The sequence below is a fragment of the Peromyscus californicus genome, unplaced genomic scaffold (assembly GCF_007827085.1).
Source record: "Peromyscus californicus insignis strain IS unplaced genomic scaffold, ASM782708v3 Scaffold_13__1_contigs__length_99412109, whole genome shotgun sequence".
In the NCBI taxonomy this organism is placed as follows: Eukaryota; Metazoa; Chordata; class Mammalia; order Rodentia; family Cricetidae; genus Peromyscus; species Peromyscus californicus.
Window position 1 is genome coordinate 95,908,532 of NW_026294424.1, and position 20,262 is coordinate 95,928,793.

Genomic DNA, 20,262 nt, shown 5'->3' on the forward strand with positions numbered 1-20,262 from the left:
AAAGTCAGGGAAAAGAAACCCTTAGCCTGAAACCAAATAAGAAGAGAATATGTCCACAAAGATATCTATGGTGCAGCTGGGGATGCACTTTTGTGGCAGAATGCTTGTCTAGCATGCACAAAGCCCTGGGTTCCATCTCCAGCACCTCATAAACCAGGCATGGAGGTTGTAATCTCAGCACTTGGAAGGTGGAGGCAGAAAGATCGGAAATTCGAGGTCATCCTCGGCCATGTAACAAGTACAAGGCCAGCCTGGGCTATATGAGAACATCTCTCAATAAAATAGTGTCTCTAGTGGACATCACTCAAGAGAGGTGTCTGAAGTGTTGGGGGGCATGGGGGACTTGTCAAGCATACTTTAAGCCTCCTTTTTACAGCATTACAGTCATCTGTCTGCAGCAAATCTCCACCCTGTGCCTATTGTATGGAAGCCCAGGACCACCCACCCCTGCTTTTGTGACTCAGATCAGATAGGTCAGCTCGCCTGGACCTTTTGCAATGCTATTTAATCTTTACAGCCCTTAAGAAGGAATCGGATGCCAGTGTGCTAGATACAGAAAGTGTAGTTCGAGATGCCACAGTTCTGAGGAGTGAGAACATCGCATCAAGTTACCAAGTCTGCAGGGCTCTGAACTCATACTGGATGGCCGTCCAGGCCACAGACATCTGCAGGACAGCAATAGTCAGGCATTGTGTAGGGTGCTAGACATTGAATGAAAAATACAGCACAGCCCCAAACCCCAGCGTCAGTAGTCTGAAGGTCTTGAAAATACACAAAGTGACGCTTTGCAGAGTGTGCACCTCATGAACTAGTGAGAATATGCAGTGTGGTGTGGGCATCTCAGTCACTGGAAGTTAGGAAATTGAAGAGAATACCATCAAGTAAATTCTCTAATATTATGAGAATGGGAAGAAAAGTCAGTGTAAGCAGAAGCAGTCTGGTCATTTCACAAACCCTCCGGGGATCCACAATGACAGAGGCCTGGATGCCATCTTGAGGGTGGAGTCAAGAATAGTCACATCCTGTTTGTGGCACACAATGGAAGACCCCCCCCCCCACTTAGCCAGAATGCTAACAGCAGTGCCATTAAGTAGTTAGTGTGTAGCAGTCTGTGCTAGAATCCGTATGGACTTTCTTTAGTTCCCAGAATGAGCCTGTAGCAAGAGAAATCCTGTTTCTCAGATGAGGATTTGGAAAGATAAAAGTTGGGATAGCTTTCCCAAAGCTGAGAGGTGGGTTTAGGCAGCAACAAACCAGCTCTCAGGACCCCACTCTCTAGCCCAGTGGTTCTCAACCTTCCTAATGCTGTGACCTTCATGCTGTGGTGACCCCCAATCATAAATTATTTCTTTGCTACTTCATGACTAATTTTGCTACTGTTGTGAATCGTAATATAAATATCTGATTCAGGCTATGAGACCCCCAAAGGGGTCAAGAACCACAGGTTGAGAACCCCTGCTCTAGCCTATGCACATACTCTGTGGAACATTTCACCCTGCACACACCAGTGTGGAATATTGGGGCAGGGGTTTACACATGTCCAAACTTTAGTGTATAAAGCAATATTTTAAAAAAAGTGCAAAATGATAATGGGGGGATATAAGGACAGTGGGGGATCTGAAGTTGTAGAGTGTCAACCTCATAGATTCAGATTCTATTCACTGGTGCCTGCTATAAGATAATAGCTTTTGCATTAAAGAAACAAGAAAAAAACACTCCAATAAATTATTAAAGAAAAATTGAAAAGCGCCCAGGAGCCACGCTGCAGTGAACATACTGTTCCCCGGGAAAGGAGTATGTGCTCCCGTTCAGGCTCTGCTGCGGGAATCCTCTGAAGCTGGCTTAGTAACCGACAGATCTTAAAGTACAAAGGGCTCTCTGTCAAGCTCGCATTCCTTTCCCATCTCCACGGCGATATTAAAATGGCTAAAATGTGCTTTCCGCCTTGCTGTTCCCCTGGGTTAAAGGGAAATGCAGTCCTCCTCTCTGACCTTAGTTACAAAGCAAGTTAATTCCTAGGTTTGAACACACAGCAGGGCAAAATCTACAGTAGTTGGACGATTGATTGATGATGGAATGGTAACCCAACAGCAGCCTGGGCGTCTTGAAAATTGCTTCCTCTGTGGCCAGTCATGCTCGCTTATCTCTTTATTCCTAAAATATACTGTTCGTGTAGTATATAACACAGTGCAGCTTTGAAAGCACGGGGAGGGGAAAGACATTATCTATAAAAGGGCCATTGGTTGGGCTCTTTCTTGCCCTGAAATGCAAAAGTTAGAATCAACTCTTGTCTTATTTGTCTGGCAAATATTTACTCATTTCTAAGCAAGTGGCTATTTCAAAACTACAGTGGCAGAAAACCATGTGTAAATAGCATTCCTTACGTGACACCAGGCCACAGAAGAAACAGGAATCAATTCTTCATAAGCCAAGAGAGTCTAGGAGTGTGCATATCCTATTCCTGTACAGTTGGGCACCCTCAAGGACCCACAGTGTAAACACCCAGCTTTGCGCTATAAACAGCACTATTCAAAAACTCAACACACTCAATAACACAGACCAAATCCTGAAAGGTCAGGACGTTGCTTCCTGGAAACACCAGATTGTTTTAGATTTCAGTGACCCCAGGTTATCTTATAAACCAAATGCACAGCAGCCTACAGGCAGCCTGATACAAATATAGAGTGAGCGGTTAGGGGCCAGAAACAGGAATTGGGGGGATGCAAGTCCCGGGGAGCCCTGGAGACCTGCCCTGTGATTGTTACACAGGAAAGGTATTTCCTGCTTTCTGGGTTGGGTGGGGGCCACAAGAGAATTATTTCGATGACTTGAGACCATTTTCCAAAAAAAAAAAAAAAAAAGTTTCAGTGGGTTTAGTCCAAGCACTGGGGCAAACCGGCCAACGAGTCCATCTGTCAGTTTGCACAGCGGAGCTTGTTGGAGGACACTTTTGGTGTCTGGTGCACATGGAAGTTCATCTCTACTTCTCTGCCCAGCTACGGCAAATAGCTTTGGATCAAAATGCTCGCAGGCAGCTCAAGGAGAGTCCAGGCAGGAGAAATCATGAACTTCCGAGTCATTTCAGAGGGCTTCATTTGGATGGTATACTCTGAATTTTGCTTCTACTACAGGTGGAGCCCAGAAGTTCTTAGCCAGCCTTAGTTTCAGGGGAAGCTCAATGTCGAGGGAAACTGTGGAGACACCCATGAGCAGGTTTAAAATAAGACCTCAGTTGAGTGTGGAGGCTCAGGCTGGGATCACACTTGGGGAGCTGAGGCAGGTGGAGTACCATACACTGGATGCCAGCCTGAGCTACGGAGACCCTGTCTCCAAGGGAAAAAAATCAAAGACTTCATCTAAGATATGTTTATAAATTTCTCTGTACCCACATCTATGTCACCATTCTACTTGGGACTTTGGTGGTGTTAAATAAAAATCTTTCAGCTGTGAAAATAGTATTGAAGGTTCGTCTGCAGCAACATTGGAGAACTGTGAAAGCAGCATGATTTCAAAGCCCCGTTCTACCCTGCTACGGAAATCTTTGTTAGGACTCTTTCGTCACTTGGTCTCGCTTGGGACTTGGCTTCTCCTCGCTGTCACTGACAGTGTAAAGCGCGGTGGGTTCCTGGCACCAGGAATGATGTATGAGTTACCTTTCACCCCACTCTCCTACATTTGACAAAGGGCAGGAATCCAAGTACTATTCTTAGAGCCTCTGACACTCCGCACGCATTGCTGATCGGTGAATGGGGACATTTCCCTTTACCTCGACATTGTGGATTGATATGATTTTGCTGCCTACTGTTTCTTTTGTGGTGGTGGGGGGGTGGGGGTTGGAGGGTTGAGACACGTTTTTTTCTCTGGGTAACAGCCTTGGATGTCCTGGAACTCTCTTTGTAGACCAGGCTGGCCTCACACTCATGGAGATCCACCTGCCTCTGCCTCCTGAGTGCTGGAATTAAAGGCGTGTGCACCACCACGGCCCGCACCTACTGTTTCTTAATGTGTCTTTTCCCTTAGATCAAAAAGCGCTGACAGAACACTATGCTTCTCTCTATGTGAGACCAAGCAAATTTATCGTGTGTTTAGTCTCTGTTGCTGTTTATGTGTGTATAAATCCTTCAAAACCTCTATTTAAAGATCTGGATCAGCTGCATGTGGTGGTTCCTGCCTGTCAGCATGAATTTAGGAGACAGAGACAGGAGGACTGGTATAAGCTGGAAGCTAGCCTGGGCTACATAGTGAGTTTCAGGCCAGCTAGGGGCAGATAGCAAAATAAAAGGAAGAAGATGATGGGGGATGGAAGGGAGGAGGGCTGTTCAGCGTGGGGCAGGGATGACTCCTCAAGGCGGTGACCGATCCCTCCGTCTCTCGTGTCAGGTCCCCTCTTCCCCTCCCACCACAGCTTTGTTCCTGCATGTTCTCTCTTCCCTCCTCCCCCCTTCACCGAACCCCCAGGACACTGGTGATCCTTGTATCCCCCCTCCCAGGAATCAGGGGCCCTGCGGTGATTAGGCTAAAGGTGAACCACATTTTAATTGTCAGCTGGGAAGTTTCTAGCTTGTGTCTGGAGCCCTTCATTTGATGCAATCCGTGCTGCTACTGTTTCCCCTTAAGCTAATTTTCCTTTGTCAAATCATGTATTTTTGTTCCAAGCATTTTGTAATTCCCATCCTTTGGGATTATGTAGTATTCATATGTGATATGGTCCATGGCATTGCATGGTATTGGATGAACTAAGAATAGTATTTGGATTCCTGTTCTTTGTCAAACCCTGGACAGCGGGGTCAAGGCAATCCATCCATCATCCTTGGGGCCAGGAACTCACTGCATATAATATATAAATGAGTCGGGCATGGCTGGGCACGCCAGTCATCCCAGCACTTGCAAAGTGGAGACGGAGGATGGAGATTTCAAGAGCAGCCTTGACTACAGAGACAGTTCAAGGCCATCCTGGGTTACATGAGACCCTGTCTCAGAAAAAGGATAAATGAATGGATTGATTAATTATTTGTTAACTAATGGATGCTATCAGCTAGAAAGATATATAGCAGCTAAAAAGCTTAAAAGGAAAAAAATGCCATTGAAAAGCATAGGAGAAACTGAGTATCTGGGAAATAAGCCAACTACCAATAGACAAGACCTTCTCAGGAAACGTTTAGGTGTCCAGTGAATAACACAAGATGTAATTTGAATAAACAGATGTTACACGTTTCAGATCACACAGAAGTGAGACTATAAACATGTCCAGTCCCCAGAATTATTTATAGATCCAAAGCAATATTAATAAAATTCTAGTTAGATTTTTTTGAGAGACTTTATAAACTCCCTCCAAAATTTAAATGAAGAATTCTTATTTATCATGATGATAGGAAAAGAATGAAGAGTGAAAAGACAGGAAGAGGAATCAGTGAGCAGGAAGATGGGAATTTCATAACATGATGATGTGTATGCATCCATTCGGGAGCACACACAGTTAGTCCCCTTTCCCGAGTGTCTTCATACATGTTAGCCATGTGCAAATGCATGGGTGTGCTCACACGTGCACAGGCACATACTCAGAATTCTCCCCTCCCTACAAAGGATTCTTCTGCCTTCCTTATAAACTGTGTCATGCGCTTTCCAATTCTCATCCCTCTTTTCAAATGTGGACTTGGAAATGACCTTGTAAGCATTTTTTTTTTAAATTGTACTTCACAAATAGCTAAGTTGTTAGCACTTAGTTTCACAAGAGGGAAAGTTATCAGCTCTGAGGCTACATCATCCCTTACTATGGAATCCAGTTGTAAGAATTTATATCCAGGGGCTTGGAGAGATGGTTCAGCAGTTAAGAGCACTGGCTGCTCTTCCAGAGGACCCGGATTCAATCCCCAGCACCCACATCGTGACTCACACCTACTTGCAACTCCAGTTCTAGGAGATCTGGTACCCTTGTGTGGGCAAAACACTAGTGCACATAGAGAATTTACATCCAATGGATAAGATTATGACTTGATAAAACCTGGCCCCATCTGTGGGATTCATCCCTATACCCTCAGAGTGGAAATCAGTGGCAAACACATGTACCTGCTTAAAAGAGTGGATTTTAGGAAATGAGCAAGTTACAAATGACATGTTAGCCATCTGCTGACAGTGAGCATGTGATAGCCCTGGGAAAGGGCCCAGGAATGTTGGATTGCATTCATGCCCCTGTGAGCTCTGTTTCCTCTGACAGACCTGCACCTCCAATAGCCTATTAATCCATTACTGAATTAGTATATTGATGAGGTCAGAGCCCTAATGATCCAATCCCTACCAAAGACCCTGCCTCTGAACACTGCTATTCTGGGGAACAAGCCCTCAGTATATGACTATTGGGGGGGGACATTTAAGATCCAAACTGTAACAGACTTCTGTAAGGAAGATATCAATGACTTAAGCCTCTTCTGTGCCTCCTGGAACAGAGATTTTAGGAAGGAATTCTGTGGTTGTAGTCAAGACCCTTCTGAAATGTTAGGTCATGAGTTTCTGTTACTGGAGAGTCCCTTCAGGAGGGTTGGGGCAGAACAGGACAAAGAGCTTCAAGAAGAATCCATGTGTCATGAGAACTCTGTTCTTGGCACATATTCGTTAGAGTTCTAACATCATTCGGGGTTCAGAAGTGATAAAAAAAAAATGTCCAAACCCAGGCTGGGGAGATGGCTTAGTGCGTAGAGCATTAGCTGTGCATGTGTAAGATCCTGACTTTGAATCCCAGAGCCCAAGCACAGCCTGGCACATCACATGTGTCTGAAGTTCCGACACTCAACAGTGAGATAGGAGATGGAGACATGGGAGGCCCCGGAAGCTCAGGGGGAGAAGATCCTTTCTCAAGGTGGAATGTGAGAACTGAAGCCAGAGGTCGCCCTCTGATCTCCACATGAGTACCATGGCAACCATATGCAAACACACACACACACACACACACACACACACACACACACACACACACGAGAGAGAGAGAGAGAGAGAGAGAGAGAGAGAGAGAGAGAGAGAGAGAGAGATCTTTTAAATATCCAGCTCCTTACATGAAAACCAGCAAATACATCTGAAATACAACTTCAGACATAAGTCCTTTGAAACCGTGAAAGCCATATGAGGAGAGAGAGCAGGAGATCCATGCTGAGTGATCAAACAGCAGACCAGAAGGACAGAAAGGAGGCTGCGGGTTTCCACAAAGGAACATCCACACAGAAAACCAAAGACACATTATGGCAGGGACTGCATGCACAAGGCAGAGTGGTCCCTTTCTCTGTGGACCCACCGAGTGGGTCACTTCAGTGAGATGGGGGCAAGGACTCACCCACATTGAGCATCCATCATCTAGTATCCCCAGATGCTCAGGTTCCCACCAATGCCAAGTGACTTGAATTTCAGCTTCCAACTTTACATCTGACTTCTCAGAGTTGAGTCCCACACTGTCTTGGAAGCTGGGACCACATGGATCATTACCAAGAGCAGTCATCATTACCTCCACTTTGACACATGGCCAACTACGGTACAGGACAGACGATGCCACGAGCATATTGCATTGCTTCTAGAGGAGCCATGTTGCTTATAGGCTAGACTCCTTTTGTTCCTACCTGGTACTTTAGGCCCTAGCTTCTGAAACAGTGGGTTATAGCCTATGTGGGATTACATAGCTGAATGTAGGAGGGTCACAAACATTTGGCAACAGTAAAAGGTTTCTCTAAAGATTTTATTTTATTGAGAATTTTGTATATGTGTATAACGACTCTCTGGTCCTCCCACTACTTCCCTCCTGACTTCATGCTTCTTTCAAATCCACTGTGTCCACTTAGTGCTGCCAGTATGTACATGGGTGTAGGGCCATTGCCTTGAGCATGGGTAGCCTACTGGGGGCCACATCCCTGAAGAAACTGACTTTCCCTCCCCCAGTAGGCATTAGTTAGCAGTAGCTCCTCAGACAGAAGTGGGCCTTTCCCAGCCCATGCAAGGATTTTGTGGGTTGATCTCGTATGAGTCTTGTGCAACACAGTTACAGCCTCTGTGAGTTTATGTAACAGCCGCATCATGTCTGGAATACTTTTTCTTTCTGCAGTCATCTACTGCTTCTGGCTATTACCTCTCTCTGACCCCTCTCCCACTTATGATCATTGAGCTTTACAGAGAGGGGTGTGATGGAGATATCATCATTAGTTAGGGCTGAGCACTCTCTAGTCCCCTAGTCTCTGCACATTGGCCAATGGTGAGACTCTGTATTAATCACTGTCTACTGCAAGAAGATGCTTCTATGATGATGGTTAAGAGATGTATTAACCCATGGGTATAAATATACGTACATAGTAGGCATCTTAATACTATGTTCATGTAGCAGAGTAATAGAGGTAGGTTCTTCCCTGGCGTTCCTGATCATCTCAGCCATGGGTTCTTAGCCCCATGAAAAGTACCTGTCTGTCATATGACATGAGCCAATCAGAGAGTGGCTGGTGGGCCCCATAACATTCACACCACTCTTGCCCCAATGAGGCATATCTTGCTTAGTCAGTCATTGTTATAGCTTGCAGGTTAGGAGCTAGGTATCACTGTTGATGACTTTTCTCCCCCAGTAGTATACATAGCATCTTTCTGCTCTACCAGAGTTAGTAAAGATGGGGCTTCCAGGTTGGTGCCATCTTGATTCTCCGTGTCCCGTGATGTACGTCGTCTTCGGTGGAATATGTTTCACAACTGGACATTTGTTTTAGTTTAGTCATCTGTGGTTATTTAATTAAACTGTAGTAGTTGTCCTGACTACTAGACTTTTTAAAACTAGACTTTTATCTGGTTTGCCTACTCCTTTTTTTTTTAAACATTTATTTTGTTTTATTTGAAATTTCATATGTATTTTTTTATTTTTAGTTATTTTCCAAGGTTTTTTTTTTTTTTAGATTAATATAATTACATTTCTCCCTTCCCTTTCCTCCCTCCAACCCTCCCCATATACTCTTCCCATTCTCCTTTGGATTCATGGCCTCTTTGTTTTTCATTGTTATTACATGCATATATGTATATAGGTATATGTTCCTAAATATAGCCTGTTCAGTCCCTGGAACTACTGTGCGTATCTCATTTCTACCCACCCTCCAGCTCCTCCTGGGTTTGCTTTCGTTTCTCAAATCCGTGACCTGTGCTTTCTATTGTGGCACACACACACACACAGCTACAACCTGCTGAATCTATTTAGTGCTGCTCATATGTATATGTTCTCTAATTTATGGCTCTAGCTCTGAATCTTAGGATGTGAGTATATAACCTGTAGTAACCATAGCAACTGAGAAAGTAAAATGGGACCATGGCAGGGAGCCCTAGAGAGGAGGATACCAGGACACTGGTTTGCCTGACTTTACCATTACAGTAGACATTATCTGCAGTGCTCAGGTTCTATAGTGTAGTTACTTGGCCTTATTCCCTTGGGTTGGATTTTATGAGCTGACCTGAGCCTAAAACCTTCATCTGTTTTCATGGGAAAATGTTTTTACTCTAAACCAATTTTTAAACACTATTTTATTTTTATTTATGCGTATGGATGAGTGTATGCCACATAGGTGCATGTCCTCGGGGAGGCCAGCAAGGGAGCCGTAGTTACGGGTGGTTGTGAGCTGCCTGACGTGGTGCTGAGAACCAGGCTGGGGTTCTCAGGAAGAGCAGCGAGTGCTCTTAGCTCCTAGGCTACCCATACAGTCTTAATTCTATACCAGGTTTTGAATGAACTTTGAGGACTTGCTTTGCTCACTCACTCTTGACTGAACTTCCTTGTTCAGGATTTATATTTTTTCATGTAAAGATTAGCTGTTCTTCAATAACGGTGGTGTCTTCGTGATACTGGTTTAATCTTATCTACGAAGGTTGTGGTCTTGCACTAGTTACATTTCTTTTTACAGAGTGACCTTATCAGAACTGGAAGAGAGTTTGAGAGATGTTTGGTGGAAGTCTGACAGAGATAGTGTATCCTGGACGCGTGGATGCTTTTCCTCGAGACTGTCTGGGGATAGAAGAGCCCTGTCCTGTGAAACTTGCACTCTGAAAGTGCAGATAAATTAGTGCACATTTATGGAATGTTGACTGAGTTGAGGAATTATGGGGAACACACAGTAATTTAAGACTCCTTCTCTGCCCCAAAGGTTGTATGCAGTCGTTACAGAGGCAAAACAGCACATTATTTATTCTCTGTGTGGTTTGCTCTGTAGCTACAGGCACCGTGCTAGGTTAGGACTACCCCAGACTTGCTCTGAATCCTAAAGATATCTAAAGTGCTTCAAAGTAGAAATTCCTGTGTGTGCTCATAGAACAATGTAATTTCTACAGTGGATATTTATAAATAAACTTCAGTGACTACAACAGAAAGGAGACTAATTCTACCTTGGAAAATCAAAGCCCTTAATGTTTTATACAAGATTAGAAGAATATGGAAATAAATTATATTTCTGAAATAAAGTGTTACAAGGTATTACAAAAGGTGGGATTTGTAAGACTAGGTTAAATTTTTCATAAATGTCCACATGGAAGATTGTAGCAAATAAGAACTTTGGGGGTGGGGGGAGATAGGTAGATGGGTAGATGGGTGGGTGGATGGATGGATGGGGATAGACAGGCACACAGGGTAGCACTTCCTGATTGAATGAATTAAAGCTTGAAGACTTAAGAGTGGAGGTCAGAGGTGGATGTCAAGTATCTCCCTCAATCACTTCTTCATATTAAGTCTTTGAGTCAAGTTTTAGGTAGCTCTGGCTGTTGTGGAACTCGCTGTTTACACCAGGCTGATCTCAAACTTCAGGGATCCTCCTGCCTCTGCCTGCTGGCGCTGAACTTAAAGATGTGCCACTGTGTCTGGGTGTCACAGCTTCTGTCTGGGCTCTGGAGGTCTGAACTTGGGTCCTCATGCTTGTGAGGAGAGCCCTTTACCCACTGAGCCGTCTTCCAGACCTTCTTTCAGTTTCGTTCTGAAAAGTTAATCATGGTACAGTAGAAATCGGTTGTATTTCGCCTCTAACTATAGACTTCACTTCATTTGGGACATGTCCATGTGATTGAAGTGTGAGCAAGTTAGGTAAGCCACGTAGAGTTTGAGAGCGCCCCAGAACCCGAGGCCAGATGCCCACCTGCTTCTCTCTGCAGGCGCCTGCCTATACTTCTCATACGGGAAGCATTGCAGAAGATGTACAGGCATAGAGGGAAAGCCAGGCAAGAAAACCATTTAACTAACGCCAAGGCTCTGGCCTCAGCCCTCACCATCAATCTTCTGTTGAGCTGGGCCAGACCTCACGTAAGTCATGAGGACTTTCTCTCCCATAAATGTCTCAGAAGCGGGGAAGGGGAGCTGCCTGGCCTCTTTGGTATCATGATCTGTCATGATCAGTGCAAAATGACAGCAGGAACAGCAAAACAACAATCGTAACAAAGCAGGGACCGGGCAGAGCTGGGTAAGTTAGCAAGGAAATGGAAAGGAGGTGGGAGAGAGAGCAGAGAAAGGCTGGCGCCCCCATCTGAGCTGGTCTCCCAGGCTACCGTCCCCCTAAGACAGGAGCAGTACTGGGTTCATCCTGTGCCGTCAGCTCCGAGAAAGGAGAAGCTGCCCCACAGTGACTCCTGTGCTGAGGGTGTGGCTCAATGCCAGAGTGCTGTCTCCCATGCTGTGGTCCATAGCCTTACCCACAGAAGAGGATCCAGAGAGAAGCCTTAGGGGGAGCAGCCACATGGGCTGCCTTCAAGGAAAAGTCCCATAGCTGGGGCTCAGACCAGAACCTGCTAACCCCTGGCCACCGAAAGGTCCAGTCCTCCTCCTTAAAGATGAGCATCTCTGCAACCCTGACCCTCCCCAAACAAGAACAAAGAGCAGTCTTGGCTCTGCTGGGACGGACAGCTGCCTAACAATTGTAGCAGCTCTCCCCCCGCCCCGCCACCCCCCCCCCCCCCCCCCCCCCCCCGCTTCCCCCGCTTAAGGGTGGGCCCTTGTGATGTCACAATGAATGACAGACAGCTAATCTCCTTTAAGAATAATATGGTCTGTTCCTTCCAACAGATTGGACCCTAGCCATTGGCGTTATCACACTCCTTGGGAGCTATAGAATATTGTTATTGGATTAGTATGACAAATTTATAAAATAATCTTCATTTTTAAAAAAATCCTCTTAGAATGGTTTTCTTATTTATTTGGATGTTTCTAGTATTGAGTTCTTTGTGCTGTTGATACATTGTGAGTAAGCCAGAAGATTTATGTGTTTGGTTTTTTTTTTCTTAAACATTTCCAATTTCTCTGATTCTATTCCTGCTCACAGACTTAGCAAACTGTAGCTGCTGAACAAGACGTCAGTCAGTTCTTGCACATCACTTCAGAAAAATCTTTTCCTGTATTATTACAGGGGCATAACTGTAGGTAAATATTTCAGATTTATCAAGGACATAAGCCCAACAGTCATTCAGTGTATAATCCTGGTGTTTATCTGTAGGTTTCATATCCACTGAATTTCCCCATACGTTTTAAACTTTGAAATAGATGTTTCTTATTGAAATCTTAAGTTTCAATGGATCCAATAATTCAATGGTCTACTTGGAAAACACCATTCATCTCTCTAATTCCTTGTTTGCTGCTGTGCGCTTCAGCAGAATGAGACAGACAGTGTCGGTATCATCAAAACACAGGAAATGAAACATCCCCGATGTCTGGGAATTGCCAGGCCAACCAGGAGTTAGCGGTATTAACAGTAATGGCACCGTCATCCCATCACCCCTCTCAGAAACGTTCATCTCAGTGTCCGTGGTGACCGAAGAATTGTGGTTCTGGAGCCAAATATCAAAGCACAGAGATGATCTTAATGCAAATGTGTCAGCCTCCCAACTCTGGTACCGTCTGAGTCGTCAACAGTCAGCACTTAGCTCTGGCGATGCGGAGAATGTGCATAAGGAACTGTTCTATCTCAGAAGGAGGTAGCCAGCAGCCAGATTCTTCCAGATGATAATGGCATCTAATTACAGGCGTGCGTGTAGGGGCCACTGCTGGGCTCGTTATCCTTGGAGAAAGACAGTATTTACTCATCTGATGTTCGCTGGGTCCTAACATGTGGTGCTGTGAGGTGAAGCCATGGTGCCCGTCTCTGAGGAATTTACAGTGCTGAAGTTTCACTTGGTCTGTGTAATAATGACATGGCAGCGTATGCCATTCCAGTGGTAGTTCATATTCCTCGAGCAAAGAAATTCCTCTTGATTTATGTCCACAAGATTTGCCTGATCTCTGGTTTCTGTGAAACATATAGAATATGTACGACTGTTACCTTCTACCACTGAGAAAGTTCTCACATATGCAGTATATATGATTGTTAGCTTCTTCACACTGAGAAAGATCCAGGTTTTTGTACAGTCCTTCCTAGACATCTTGCTTCCCATCCCCAAGGACACAAACTCCTGAACCTGTCAGTGTAGGTCCATCACTTGTAAGCGATGCACCACTCTGTGACACTGAGAACTGGGAGGCTGTGGAGGGTATGCAAGAGGCTGTGAGGGGGTGTGCAAGAGACTGTGGGGTGTGTGCAGGAGACTGTGGGGGTGTGCAGGAGACTGTGGGGGTGTGCAGGAGGCTGTGGGGGTGTGCAGGAGACTGTGGGGTATGTGCAGGAGACTGTGGGGTGTGCAAGAGGCTGTGGGGGTATGTGCAGGAGGCTGTGGGGTGTGTGCAGGAGACTGTGGGGTGTGTGCAGGAGACTGTGGGGTGTGTGCAGGAGACTGTGGGGTGTGTGCAGGAGGCTGTGGGGTGTGTGCAGGAGACTGTGGGGTGTGCAGGAGACTGTGGGGTGTGCAGGAGGCTGGGGGTGTGTGCAGGAGGCTGGGGGTGTGTGCAGGAGACTGTGGGGGTGTGTTCAGGAGGCTGTGGGGTGTGTGCAGGGGACTGTGGGGTGTGTTCAGGAGGCTGTGGGGGTGTGTGCAAGAGGCTGTGAGGGGGTGTGCAGGAGGCTGTGGGGGGTGTGCAAGAGGCTGTGAGGGGGTGTGCAGGAGACTGTGGGGGTGTGTTCAGGAGACTGTGGGGTGTGTGCAGGAGACTGTGGGGGTGTGTGCAGGAGGCTGTGGGGTGTGTGCAGGAGACTGTGGGGGTGTGCAGGAGACTGTGGGGTGTGTGCAGGAGACTGTGGGGGTGTGCAGGAGACTGTGGAGTGTGTGCAGGAGACTGTGGGGGTGTGTGCAGGAGGCTGTGGGGTGTGTGCAGGAGGCTGTGGGGTGTGTGCAGGAAACTGTGGGGGGGTGTGCAGGAGACTGTGGGGGTGTGTTCAGGAGACTGTGGGGTGTGTGCAGGAGACTGTGGGGTGTGTGCAGGAGATTGTGGGGTGTGTGCAGGAGACTGTGGGGGGGTGTGCAGGAGACTGTGGGGGTGTGTGCAGGAGACTGTGGGGGTGTGTGCAGGAGACTGTGGGGGTGTGTGCAGGAGACTGTGGAGGTGTGCAGGAAGCTGTGAGTATTTCTTTGTCTGGTTTTTCTCTCTTCTGATTCTCTCCATATAAACCTTCCTCTGTGCACACATTCCTTCTTGACCATCTTGTAAGTTTTTAACATCCCCACTAAAAAGACAACCCAGACAGCAGACTACTTATTATCCAATGACACGTGTGGGGAGACACTTGGTCTTGTTTCTTCTTACAAGTAATAAAGGCAAACTTTTTGCTCAATTCTTGGGTTGCACATGTGTGTTGCAAAATATCACACTCAGGACCTTATACATGCTGATAAATAGCGGCTCTGACACTGAGCTCCAGCCCCAGCTACTACTTATATTTATTAAATAACTAGTTAAACTTTCACAATTGGCTTAAGACTCTTTCCCCTCTTTTGGCTCTCTGGGTCTAAACTTGCTCCATGCCCACTGTGCTGTTTCCTAACCGTTCCACAAGTGTTAAACACCATCCCTAAGAGGGGATCTAGACAACTTGTTATTATCCAGGACTGGGAAGAAGCTGAGTTAGCTACAAAAGCACACAGAGGCACCGAAGAAACAGTGTGGAGCGACAGAATCCAATCTGAAAAGCCACATACTGTCTCATTCAACTACAGGACATTCTGGAAAAAGCAAAACTGTAAAGGAGGTAAAAATGAGTGTTTGAGGAGGCAGGCTAGGGTTCTAGAAAGGACAGGAATGTATAGGCTAAACACAGAAGACCTGCCAGACCATGAGACTGCTCTGTAGGATGCTGTAGCAATGATTATGTATCATAGAGCTGTCCAGACACAAAGAAGAAACAAGACCAAGTGAGGTCACTAGTGTAGCTGTGGACTCTGGGTAATAATGGCATATCACTATAGGCTCATCTTGTACATTGTTGTAGTGTATCACCATGAAGGGCACTGGTACAGGAGTCTGTACATACCTACAGATGGGAGGCTCATGGGATATTGCTGTACCTCCTCTCTATGTTGCTGTCAATCTAAAACTTTTCTAAAAATCATCGTAAAGTCATCTAAATAACAGAGGGGAAGACATGTGCGCACAGACAGGAAGTGACGGCACCACTCAGTTTTGCTTTCCCATGTCCCCTGGAGACAGACCTTGTTTGTCCTGGTGACAGTGATGCAGCGTGTGTGGTTCTCATGGATGCCTATCTTTGCACTCTGCGGTAGTTGCCCCCACATACCCAGGGCTGGGCTCGGAGGACAGCAGGCTTACAAATAAGACATTTAATAACCCCCAAAGTGCCCATGGGCCCCGATTTTTCAGTTCCTTCTCATTCCCTGAAAAGTTTCACAACACTTAAAACATTTTCAGTAACCTGAAACAAAGTCAGCATATTCTGAATTAACCCTTCCTCCTCAGGAACAAAACTGGTGCCTGTTGGCAATGGCTTTGTCCTCTGGGATCTGGTTTCTGGGAGACAGTACTTAAGTTTGTTCATCAACTGATACCTCAGTGGCATGAGAGTTGCTTCCAGGAGAAGTGCGTAAAGAGTGAGAGTCCATCTTCCTAGTATTCTTCACTCTTACCCAACGCAGCCTTCTGCTCCTGTCCCTGGAACCTACAAGGTTCCGACCTTCCACTCCCGGATGCCCTATCCAAGTCTAGAAGCTTGAAGACTGAGTGTAGTCATACCTCTTCTGGAGCACCCCTCCCCCCACCTCCACTCCTTAGCTCTTACTGCACTTCTATGCCACCCTCGTGGAGGGCATACTGCCTCGTGCGTGCTCTTGTTGACTTTTTGTACAGCAGCTACATCTCCATGCTCTACTGTAGAGCAAGCATGGTTTGTGCCCCTTTCCTTTCCTGTGGTGTTAGTCGTATAGCAGACACTCCGTCAGCGTTAGCTGATAAAGAACCGCTTCCTCGGTGTCTCTAAACCAGCCATGGAGAATACAGCTTGGGGGTGCATTTGTCACTGAGTCTTTCTTAGGACAGCAGGGATAACTTGATTTGCCCTGTCTGATTTGGGACACCTCTGGTTATCAATGCTTTGGGGTATCATATTTAGTACCAGCTGTGTGCATCTCTAAGGCGTGAATGGAGACTGACAGAGACAACTAGTACATACAAGGTATATTTAATAGAACGGTTACTCAAGAGTAACGTTATGATGATCTGTGTTGCTTCACTATTGCCAAAATAAAATGACTTACACTGCCAAGTCGCCTCTTATAAAAGGCTGAATATCTCTGGTATAGTTCACCTGCCTTTTCATTGGTCTATTCTACCAGCTTGAACCAAATCTGCCACAGCTGCAAAATTGTAGCTCAATCGGTGGAGTCCTTGCCTAGCATGCACAAAGCCCTGGGTTCCATCCCTAGCATTGTCCAAATCAAGTATGGTGGTTTGGACATGCCTCAGCCACTTGGAAGATAGAGACAGGAGGATCATGAGTTCAGGGTCACTCTTAAGCTTCTTAGCAAATCCAAGGCCATGTATCTGTGATACATGAGACCCTGTCTCAAAAGCGGTCTACACAGAGATTCAACTTGTTAGAGTGTTGAGAATGAGGACTGTTGGGGCATCCATATCAATCCCCCGACCAACAAGTTGTGGATTATCAAGGAAGAAGGGGCAGAAAGGATGAATGTAAGAGCCACAGGATGGGAGGAGGGCTGTGGAACACTGTCTTCTGGCCGTGACATGGCCATTGCCTTCATAATCTCACGGCAGTTGTGCTTACCTGCCCAGGAAAGAGCAAGCCAGTCAGAGTCCCGGTGTGGGTGGAGGACAGGCTCATGAAGAGCCACCCCTAGCTGAGAAGCTGCTGGCAGTTGGTGTCTGTTTGAGGAGGAATCATTTTTCTTCAGGGATGTGGTCGATGATAGGTTGTCCACACTCCAATGGGCATTCAGGCATCACTAATTGGACTCAGTTATTAAAAATTAAAAAGAAGAAGCATAAGAGGGGTACTGGGAAAGTCTAGGTGAGTAGGAGAGGAGATTTGGGTTGGATATGATTAAGATACATTGTATATGTATGTGAAATTACCAAAGAAATTAAAAGACTATTCCTTTAAAAAAAAATCTGTCTTAAGGTGATGATGACTCATGCCTTTAATCCTGGCACTTGGGAGGCAGAAGCAGGCAGATCTCTGTGAGTTTGAAGCCAGCCTGGTCGGCAGAGAAAGTTACATACTACACAGAGAAACCCTGTCTCAGAAAACCAAAACACCAACAACAAGAACAATCTGCCTTAACCAAACAGAGCAACAATACCCATAACCACTGTGGAGCCCTGTCTTTTCAGATTGTAAACCGCAGACTAAAGGATACATTGGAACTGCGGATGAGTGTTGTATCATGACTAACTTTGTTAGTCATGTACACACGTGATTATGGAAAACCTCGTAAAATGCTAGACTCCAGAACACTCCCCATCTAGGTGTAGAGTCATGAAGGGTAAGACAGCAAAGCGCACAGGTGGGCTGCAAACCCCGACAAGCATGTCCTTGGAGCAGGAATGGAACACTTAAATCAACTACCAGGCTTCCTTCCAAAACCAAGCAGCAATGGACCACGGCTCCTGCCATCAAAGCCAACTAGAAGCATTCCTGGCAAGATAAGAGCCTGGAGTCTGGTCACTCTTTGAAGCCAAAGCTTCTGTTCCCAGGAGGATCTGGAAGAAGGATAATGGACCAGAAGCTAAAGCTGGTGCCTCAGAGGAAAGTGCCCTAGGGTACCTCCCAACCAGAGCTCCAGTCAGCCTGCTCACTGCCATCTCCCAGCATGGACCTGGAAGGTGATAACACCCCCAGTGAAATGCCAGAGCTCTGTGGAAATGCCTAGGGATGGCCCCCAGGGCCAGATGGATACAGAAATCACAAGAGCACACTCAGGTAGTGGAAAACCACCCCCTACTCCAAACATACTTTCCCCAGAACGGGTGAAGAAAACTGAAAAAAGGGCTGAGATGAAGCTGCACTCATGCATAATCTCAGCACTCAGAAGGCCACAGTAGAGCACACCCAACTTGCTCCAAGTCGGCTGACAAAATCTCCTTTCTTCTTCCCAGAGCCCTCTCTGCACAGAAGTCCCACCTATTCTCTCCTGCCTAGCTACTGGCCGTTCAGCTGTTTGTTACACCAATCCCAGCAACGCATCTTCACACAGTGTACAGACATCCCACAGCAGTTGCCTGAGGAAGTGGTGCATTAGAAGTGAGTTCCAGGTTCTCCCAGGTCTGAGCAAGATCGAGAGGACTGCAGAGCGCTCCCTTCTAGGGAAGAGGGACCACAGGGCATGTGTCCCTGGGAGGGATGGGGGCGTGTGAAGTAGCATTGGGAGATATTTTCTAAAACCACAGAGAGTTGAGTCCTTTGTTTCCAGTATGGAGCAGAGAGGATCCACGTGTGTCCAAGAATAAAGTGACCCTAGAAAACCCAGGATTCAGTAAAGTCTCACCAACTACCATAGAGAAAGATGGGTCACTCACTAAACCACTGAACTAAATTGGCAGCAAACATCTCACCAGCAAATAAACAGGAGGAAACGGAACCGTGTTTTCAAATGCAAAGGGGAAATTACTTTCAACACATGATTGTTAAAATTTCCGAACTATTCCTCAAGAAAGAGAGCACCCTGCTGAAGCTACCCCAACTAAACCAAGTGGGCACACAATAAAAGACTTAAAATAGGGTCAGCATTTGTTAGGAAGAGGAAAGTTCTCGGCAGGAGGAGGAGGTTGAGAGAGGGTAACAGGAGCTGAAAGAGGTATAAAATTCACTGAGAAAGAATTAAGATAATTTTTTAATTAAAAATAAAGGAAGGCTGGTGAATAGAGGGCCCTGTGGCTAAGAGCACTTGTGGCTCTTCTAGAGGATGCAGATTTGTTTCCCAGCATCCATGTTGGGCTGCTTGTCACTCCAGCTCTAGAGCATGTGACGCCCTTCCCTGGCCTCTGTTGCATTGAAACACATGTGACATGCACACACACACACACACACACACACACACACACACACACACACACACACATGTGCGCACATACACACGTGCACACAGACGCATGCACATATATATGTGAAAAAATTTTAACCATAGCTTTAAAGAAATGTTTTTAAAAATGATTAAAGAAAGAAAGACATTTATTTTCAAACCTATCAGTTATGTAAAATAAGGACAGGATGTAGGCTATATGACATCACTTAAGTCACTTAATGCCTTGGTCTCTTGAACTATAAAATGGGAATCACAAGCATACTGCCTTATGAGATTAAGGTGACAGTTAAACCAGGCACAGTGACACACACCTGGAATCCTAGCACTTGTGAGGTAGAAACAAGAAGAGTAGGCATTCAGGGTCGACCCCAGCTACATGGGATGTTTGAAGCCAGCCTGGACAACATGATACCCGTTAAATGAAATGTAAAAGTGACAATTCAGAATTAATCCCGTGATACTGGAATAGGGAGAGTTGCGTGTTGAGCACAACATACATGTGCTGCTGTCACCATCATCCTCCTCATCCTCGTCCCTAGGAGAGGCGTGCTTCATGCCCACATTGATAGTGGCCACACCTAGAAGGGCTGGCGGGGGCCCTGGATGCCTCTTAGCAGGTGGACGAACACTGGGCACCTCGTGCTTTACGAAGCCTCGTGTCCTCGGCTGGTTGTCAGCTTTGCGCGTCTGTCTGGTGGGCTCCAGTGCCCTGTCACCCTCTTGTAATCACGGACTATGCCGCCAGGGTCCGCTTCGAAACGCCTTCAGCTTCTCCCTCTGTAATCAGGTTTCTAGCCTTTAAAGATACAGACAGACTTGTTCTGTTTTCTTCCTGTTTACATTTACTTTTTCGTGGGTGCCTGTGTGGAG

The 20,262-nt window shown here is 46.1% G+C and overlaps 1 protein-coding gene across 3 annotated transcripts in view; it reads left to right on the top strand.

The window, feature by feature from the left end:
* Lrrc8c (leucine rich repeat containing 8 VRAC subunit C) overlaps positions 1 to 20,262 on the top strand; it is an 82,852-nt gene that overhangs the window by 55,201 nt on the left and 7,389 nt on the right. The window lies entirely within an intron of this gene.